The 8327-nt window shown below is 41.7% G+C and overlaps 1 long non-coding RNA gene across 1 annotated transcript; it reads left to right on the top strand.

The window, feature by feature from the left end:
* The first annotated feature begins 3767 nt into the window (after positions 1–3767).
* On the top strand, positions 3768–5908 carry LOC119909236. The gene is made up of 3 exons (XR_005445409.1): positions 3768–3852; positions 4059–4203; positions 5530–5908. It is a non-coding gene; the product is annotated as an uncharacterized LOC119909236 (long non-coding RNA).
* Positions 5909–8327: the final 2419 nt, after the last annotated feature.

Genomic DNA, 8327 nt, shown 5'->3' with positions numbered 1-8327 from the left:
CATCTGCACGGACCTTTTGGTTTTCAAAGGGGTCTTTGCGACAAGCCTCATGAGCAGGGCAGTGATGAGTTTGCTGGTCATCCACTCTGATCTGAAAGAAGAGGAATCATCTGACACTGCGGACAGATCCCCACCTTCAGTGTGTGACACCGGACTATTGTTAGGCACTCTGGTACAGGAGTAAGTGATTCCTCTGGGTTTAGAGGTTACTTCTTCAGGAGCTCCTGAAGTGGCCTCGACATTGCATTTGAGCGATTGCTGACTGTCAACATGAACCCCGACATTCAAGCTCTCACTATCAAAATCAATGCAGACAGATGCAGATATTTCAGCATCATTAATAGATGATATTCTTGAAGTCTGCCTGTTGCTGGCTTCCGGGCACTCCAGCCTGATGATGGCATTTTCTGGTGGTGGGGTCAGCACTGTTGTGATTAGCTCTTTGATGTCAGTTAATGCACCTGCCACTTCCTCATTGTGACTTTCTTTGTTTGATGGCTCCATCTCCATCCAGTGCAGCACCTGCTGCAAGAACTTTTCCACTGCGTCCTCTGTGATGGCATATGCCTTCGTCCTGACAGAGGCACAGGCACTCCTCACCCTTGGGACCGTGGGAATCTTATATGACTGGCCAGCCATCAGATTGTTGTATATTTTATCAGTCAGCTCTTTGGAAAACTTCCTGATCATGCCACTGGATTTGATGTCTTCCAGTGTTTTGTTGGATTGTGCTGCAGCTTTCTCTGGCAGGTTGAATTTATCAAACAAGCTGTCGACATCATTTTTGATGGTCTCAAAATCTAGTTGAGAAAACTGCTGCACTCTCATGCTGATCAATTTCGAGTCGCTGGTTGGATCACTAGATGCACGTCTGGGCCTTGGAGAATAAGGAACACTTCCTGGTAAAATGCCATCAATAGCTTCTTCAAAGTCATGCTCTTCCACGGGTTTAGGCTGATAGGACATAGAATCTGGGTTGAGTCTCACAAGGAAATCTTTGCATTTTGTCTTCAGCTCCGTCATCATTTTGTCAAACTGTTTTTTGGCAAACTTGAAAAATCTGCGTTTGCGAACTGCTTGGTCGGCATTGGCGGCATCTTCTGAAGGTGCGGCCTGTGAGACAAGAAAGTCTCTCACCTTATGAAATATTAACCCCATATTAAAATGAGGTCTTGGTGAGCATCTTTTCTCACCGCCGTGAGACTGCAGGTCATCGATTATAGCTTTGACAATTTCAGATGCTACATTATGAGCTTCCAGAGAGGTGCTGGGAGACAGGACAGCATTCTCAGCCTCTTCTGTAACGTCTGGTGTCTTCTTGGACCATTTGGCAAGGATGTCAGTCACAGCTTCAATCACTGAGGGGATGGAGATCTCGGATTTTACGCTCTGAGGCAGTTCACATCTCTCTGGTTCCTCTATTTCCAGGATCTGTTCTGGAGATTCAGAGCTTTTGAGTGGAACATACTCAATGTCGTTTGTCTGCCAACACATTCCCAGGCACTGGGAGTTCAGCTTTCCTGAATATTTTTTCAGACATTCGGTTGCATGTAACACCATCTGACGAAGAGATGATATGTTGGAGATGACGCTAGGGAAAAAAAGGTCAGGCTCTGATGGCGGGCTGCTGAAGACCCAGGATACAACAGAGCTTACCTCCTGTGAAACTTCCCTCTTAATTAGACTTGTCAACTTTTCTGCACTCTCAAATTTGTCCTGTGGGACTTGAAAAGCACTAGCAATGCTACCAGGGAGGGAGTCTCCGAGTTGAGTGTTGAAGTTCTCCAAAGCTGTACTCACAGCAGCCTGAGCTGCACTCCTGTGCACGTTCTCCTTAATCACTGGAATGATCTTTCTCAGGATGGCTATAGAGAGTGTCTGTATGATTTCAACAATCATATCAGCCAGTGTAGTTTGTGTGTCTGAGTCCAAAGTCCCTGCGGCTAACGTGTTCCACTGTGCTGCAGAGATTCTTTCAAAATGTTTTGTTACAATGGGCAGAATAGCCTCTAGTGTGATAGTGTCGTCCATCTGGAATCCGGTTTGGTCCATTTAGGTACGTTCTGTACACAAAGCTCTGCTTTTCTTCCGTTTGTTTGAAACTTACTGTAAAGTGTTTAGCAATGTGTGGAAAATGTTTAATTTTTTCAGTTAGGTGTACCTCGCTGTGCTTTCTGACTGTGGTCTGGAAGTCACTTGTCAAGAGTGAAAACTGAATGTAGAATTTAGTGATATTCATATAGTCAGGACTGTATGACATCATGTGTGTTGATTCACATCACAGCACAGCGTCACACATCAAAGGAATTTAGAACCAGAATCATTCAGAACCCGATGACGCGTCATAGGCAATGGAACTGGAACACAAACTCACGCGTGCAGCAGCGTCAGCGTCAATCTATCACGCATGAGCCCTTTAAAGAGAGAGTCGCGTCAGCGGGGGTCCAAAATGCTACATCGTCACGTGGTTCACGGAGACCGCAGATAGTTCCCGGAAGTCCTCGGCGGGCAATTCAAAATGAGCGAGAGAAACGACAAAACGGCGATTTTAAGCGACCCGTTAATTGGGTTAATTGATCTTAATGACTAATGTAATCTGTATGACTTCAGATAGAACAGACAGGTGACTATCAATGATTGTCATGTATTAGTTTGATAAATCTCCAGTAAACTCAGAAAACAGTATTTTAAGTGATTTGTGTCTGTGAACTGTCTTACACTAATGTACAGCAGTTTCGGTCAGAAAAAGGAGTATGTTTGGTTTCCACACTGATGTGGAGAGGAGGGAAAAATGGTTGACTCAAGTCAACAGGAACAACCTTACAATCACTAAAGAGGCTAAAATATGAGAGGTACTTTTTCACATCACATCACTGGCTTTATGTTTGGTTTATTAAAAATATCACTGCAGATCATCTTCAGGCTCCACTGAACCCCCTGTGATTCTTGTGCTGGGAGGGGGAGAACAAGAGAGAGAGAGGGTTAGACAAACCTACACATCTGTAAAGATTCATCCAAGTCCTGTTTATCCAAGAAAAGGTGAATCGGGAGCATCTGGACGTTTCAGAAGAAGTCCAGTTGCTCTCAATTCAACCTTTCTTTTGAACAGCTACAGGTTTGATTGAGAAAGTTAAGGATTGTTAAATTTTGGAACTTCATTAAAAGCTTTTGCTGCTGATGTTGACATCAGTTACTAGATAGTTTGTTAGTCAGTGAATGTTTTTATTTTTTCAAACACTTCTCACACACAGGAATTCTGATGATGATGTGATATGAATTTGTACAAAGTAATTATGTAATTAGCGTAAACATATCCAGTAAGAATTGAGTGTTCACCAATATGGTGCATTCAATATGGGAGCTAAAACATAAATTAACACACTACATTCACATATGCACACACAGGATACACAAATGCACACACAAAATTAAAAAGCACAGAAGATTCACTAATGCATACAATAATCACAAATGCACACAAGATTCATAAATACACACAAAATTCAGAAATGCAAACAAAATTTACACACAAGATTCAGAAATGTATTTCGGATGCACACAAATATATATCTTGATTTACAAACTCCTTGCGGTCTGTGAACTTCACTGCATTTGTGTGTGAATTGTGAGACTCCCCTGACTTGGCTCGACACACAAATGCCCTTTTTAAAGAGGGATTGATCTGGAACCAATCAGATGTCTCCCTTGTTTTAGCAGGGATGGTTTACTTATAAGCCAATCGCATGAATGCGTTCACATAGCGCTATAAGCATGTGTTGCGGGTGCGGGCTATCGCAGTGGAGTTCAGTCAGTGGAGACCTCAACATGGCTTCTGGCAACGACAGGGGAGCGGTAAGTATAACTTAACATGTTCAGCTAGTTATCCCCTTGTTATGAGATGTTGTTTAATTATTAATGTTAACCGGTTGAATTGTGCAATTATCAACATAAGCTAACGTTAGCGAGCTGAGCTAGCGCTTCTGCATGCTAATAGGGTCAGGCTAGTAGTATCTTTCCATAAAGTTGACATTCGTGTGAATCAAGTGACTGTTTGACAGGGTCTGTCGCCCGAAGCCGAGGTAGCAGCTCAGGCTTTTGTGCAGTTATTGGCCCGGGAGCTGTCCTCAGGCCCCAAACGCACAGAGAGAGAGTACAGCAGTCAGGGCTGGAGGCAGTGCTCCTCTGCCGGTTAGCGATGCTAGGGTGAGACATTTAACTTATTATTTCTACATTTGCTAGTAACATATATAAAGAGATGCCAAAGCCCCCCATCTAACTATTCTTATTGCCAATACTACGATTCACCATGGCAACGGGTAAATAAAGGCAGAGCCTCCATTTTAATCAGGTGGAGCTAGAAATATAAATGCTGCCAACGCGGACCCTGATTGGCTCTAAAACGCAGGAGTGGAGGAGCGATACGTTCACAATGTTTCATTTTATAAAGCGTTGCTCATTCATTATTTACTAGACTGGAATTTCCTTAATGAATGAAAAAGAGCTGGAATTCTCCTCCAGCCTGTTAATCATTTTAAACTTTTAAACAGGCCTGTTTAGCTGGAACTTGACGGGACTAAATGCCGGTGGCAATAACTGAAGATGAAAACATTAACTGAACAGATTAGACATACTTTACAATCGGTCCATGAATAGGCTAAACAGTCCTGCTCATTTCGTGTTTAATGAAATTATGTAAAACACATTGAGACTATTAGCAGATAATGGAAAAACTCACCGTAAACTACATTTCTTTGTTTCAGCTGCACCACAGTCATCCTCACTCAAATATTCACATCATAGCCTATCCAACATAACTACCATATAATGTTCCAATCAGTGCAACTACCATATGAATGATTTGTGTTCATTGATTGGTTTTATACAGATTAGTTTAGTGATTAGGCTACTACAGTAGGCCTAAAGTAGCTCACAATAAGTGTTTAAGTGCAACTGTTGCCAACCTGACAGCTGCCTTAATGTCCATAGTCACAGTGTTAAAGGACAGTGTAGCCTATAGATTTTATTCTGTGCTGAAGAGAAATCTACAATATCCGGAGAGTCTCTCAATCATCGATGACAGATTGATCATAAAAGCGATCATGTTACAGATCATGTTTGGGTAAAAAAAAACGAATAACCTATCTAACCCGGGATTTCAATGTTTCTAAAGACATAATGCGTTGAGAAATGTGCTTTGAGATCAACATTAAGAATGAGGAAAACTCAGCGTTTGTTCAGTGTAAGTTGCCAGGGTTACTGAGCTCGCTCTCAGGCTGAACATACTTTTTTTTTTTTTCACTAAACCTGCTTTCTGATACGTGGCACAGGTCTTTTCTTGGTCTTGAATATGTAATTACCTTCACATTTTAACACAATGATTCATTTATTTACATAAAATAGCATCCATTTTCCTATATTGTGTGAAATGACTACCTATCTTGTAATTATGTATGGGCACAGTGCACAAGTGTAAATTGGTTCAATAACATTTAAATATGCATTATTTTTACACACAAATGTCTTTGTCAGGGAATAGCCATCCCAGAGATTCAATGGGACGAGAGTGGCTACACAAATGAGCCTCATTCCGGGGTAAATATTCAAAACTTAAGTAGCTTAAGTGCAAACTTTACAAAAGTAAAATCCCTGTAGTCTCTTTTCCTCTCCTAGTTTAGAACATCCAAATGATTACTTGAAATGCTGCTGTAAATACTGTGGAATGTAAACAAAGAATGAAGTTTCATTTACCAATTTTATGTGCATTTGTGTTTCATTTCATCTCAGAGGGAGCTGGGCTTTACTGTTTCTGTCAAACATTCACATTTATGTCTTCTCCTTTCCCTGTGCTGCAGTGAAGCACACAGCAGTGGATAGAAAGGAGGGAGAGAAACATGACCATTTGACAATAAAACAGTAAACCAGCTCACTCCGAGATGAAATGAAACACAAATGCACATAAAAATGAAGAACCACTTTAGTTGTACCACTTTAATTGTAGCAACTAGGATTGTTATGAGGAAACAATTATGTGTGAATCAGGATGAGAATGAAAAATAAGGTAATAAAGACCATTTACAGTTTTACCTTCTTCTATGAATTTTCTCAAAAGTCCAGTGACAAGACTGATTTTCTCCAATGGAACAGTGTCAACCTCATCCTCATCGCTGTCCAAGTTGGGTTGTGGCCAGGTAATGCTCAGGATCACGGTCTACAAGGGATCAAATAAACATTTCATGTCAGGATTGAAACTTTTATTAAATGTTGCAAAGTGATCTCCAAATATTAGTGATCTTTTTATGAATGAATAATCTATTTCTTTCTAAGTTCAGACTACACAACTTGCTGTCTTGTGACGGGAGTCTTGAAGTCGTTGTGGCGTTCACGCTAAGTGACTGATCGGTGACAGGGGGTCACACACTACACGAACTGACAGCGGCTGAGTCACCCGACGCTGGTCAAGAAAACACAGGTGAAATGACACGAACCTACACACGAAACAGCTGTTGTTTGTTATTGTAAAGATACCAATTATAAAGACAAAGAATCTGGATGAAAGGATGGATTAGAACACTCAGGTAGCAGGGATTGTCTGAGCTACAGAGAGCTGAGGTGAGTAAAAAGTGTTGGTAGTGAAAAAGTAGCTGCCTGCTCTAATTGGCTGGATGTGGATGTCGAGTCGGCCGACTTCTCCAGATATTTGTCATGCAAGATATCTGGCTGACGTCGGCAATGTGTCGGGGAGCCGTTTTAATGAGTCGTTGAGTAGGTCACACATAACGACTGGCGACCACCGATCGATCACTGATTTACTCCCGATCACAGCCTGACGGACGTCGAGCAGCAAATCGGGCTACAAATCATGCAGTGTGAACTAGGCTTTACCTGTGGGTTAAACTCCTCACTTGGCTCCCTTGGGAAAATTAAGGGGTGGACATTGGCCTATCTGAAAGAAGTGGCCAGATTCCTGTTTGTTTAAGGCCTTTCCATATTTGTTTAATTGGCTGTTTAACACGGTGAAGTACCTGCAGACAGAATTGACAGGACAGAAGGTAACATTTACACAGAGGCACTATTTTATAGGAAAGAGACCGTACGCACAGATGTAACATGAGTTACACAGCCAACCTCCAATATAAATACTAACAAGGTAATTTATAAAACAATTACTGCATGTGAAAGCAGTTCCTGGAACAGCCAGACATGATTGGTGGAGGTTGGAAATGGAAGATCCCAGGACAGGCAAAGATCAGTCACTTTGGTGTTTTCTTCTGCAGTAAGTTCAGCATCTTTCAGCTAAAGCAGGTACACATTCACAAAAGGTAAAAGAATTTAATAATTACATGAAAAGTTGTCACCAGGCAATCCACAAAAAGTCAAAAGCTTTGGAAATCACAAAATGTCTCGGCACAGACATGTGTGACATGAACAAAAATATGCAATTTGTAACCAAGTTACTCACCAAAACAAATGTTTCACGATGGTCAATATCAGGACAGTCCTCCGGTGTCAGAGCCGATTGCTGCAGTGTCGATGCTCCCACCAGTCAATAGGGTCACCACAGGCAAACTGAGTCCCGAGAAGCTGAACCCACCATGCAGGAAAGAATGACCGATCGTACGAGGGTTGTAGGAGTAGCAGAGCCTTAATTAAAAAACAAACAAAAAAAAGAGGTCAAGAAACATTGAGCATTATGTTTAAAAAACATGCTTGAACACAGTTGGACCCAAATCTGCATCAAACATGTCGAGTGATAGAGAGAGGTGTGGATTTTCAGAGTAATGGTTCAGTAAATCTTCTCTGAACAACTGGCATGCTTTTTGGGGGTTGACTTCAGTGGCCCAGGTTGAAGCTGTAATTTACCACAAAAAAAGTTGTTGATGCAAAGGGCCTTCTAAATGGTATACTAATATCAACTTATTTCCAAAGCAAACATAAATTTGTTTCAGCAGTGACATTTTGAAATCCCTGCAGGTTAATGTAATATATCAAGGGTAAGTACATGAAATCCATATTCCTATTTTAAATCACTTGACAAAAGTTACCTGCTGACGATTGTGGAACTGAGGGTCCTGGCAATTCTTCTCCCCTTGCTGCTACGCTGGGTTGAGCACAGTTCATTCTTAGAACAGACCAAATAAACTGTAATAAAAAAAACATTGCTTGGAAAACAGCCAAATCATGAGGTGATTCTATTTCGTATAGGCTTCGCCCTCTAAGAGCTGTCGCTATTGGGTTCATCCCCGCGCGCATGCGCAGTCCTGAAGATTTCTTTCGCGCCCATGTGCCGTGCACAGGCCTCTCTCAGGTCCGCAATTTAGGTATATAAT

The sequence above is a fragment of the Micropterus salmoides genome, unplaced genomic scaffold (assembly GCF_014851395.1).
Source record: "Micropterus salmoides isolate LMB-PRFRI ecotype aquatic unplaced genomic scaffold, ASM1485139v1 Ms_hic_scaffold_18, whole genome shotgun sequence".
In the NCBI taxonomy this organism is placed as follows: Eukaryota; Metazoa; Chordata; class Actinopteri; order Centrarchiformes; family Centrarchidae; genus Micropterus; species Micropterus salmoides.
This window is presented reverse-complemented; position numbering and strand designations above follow the sequence as displayed.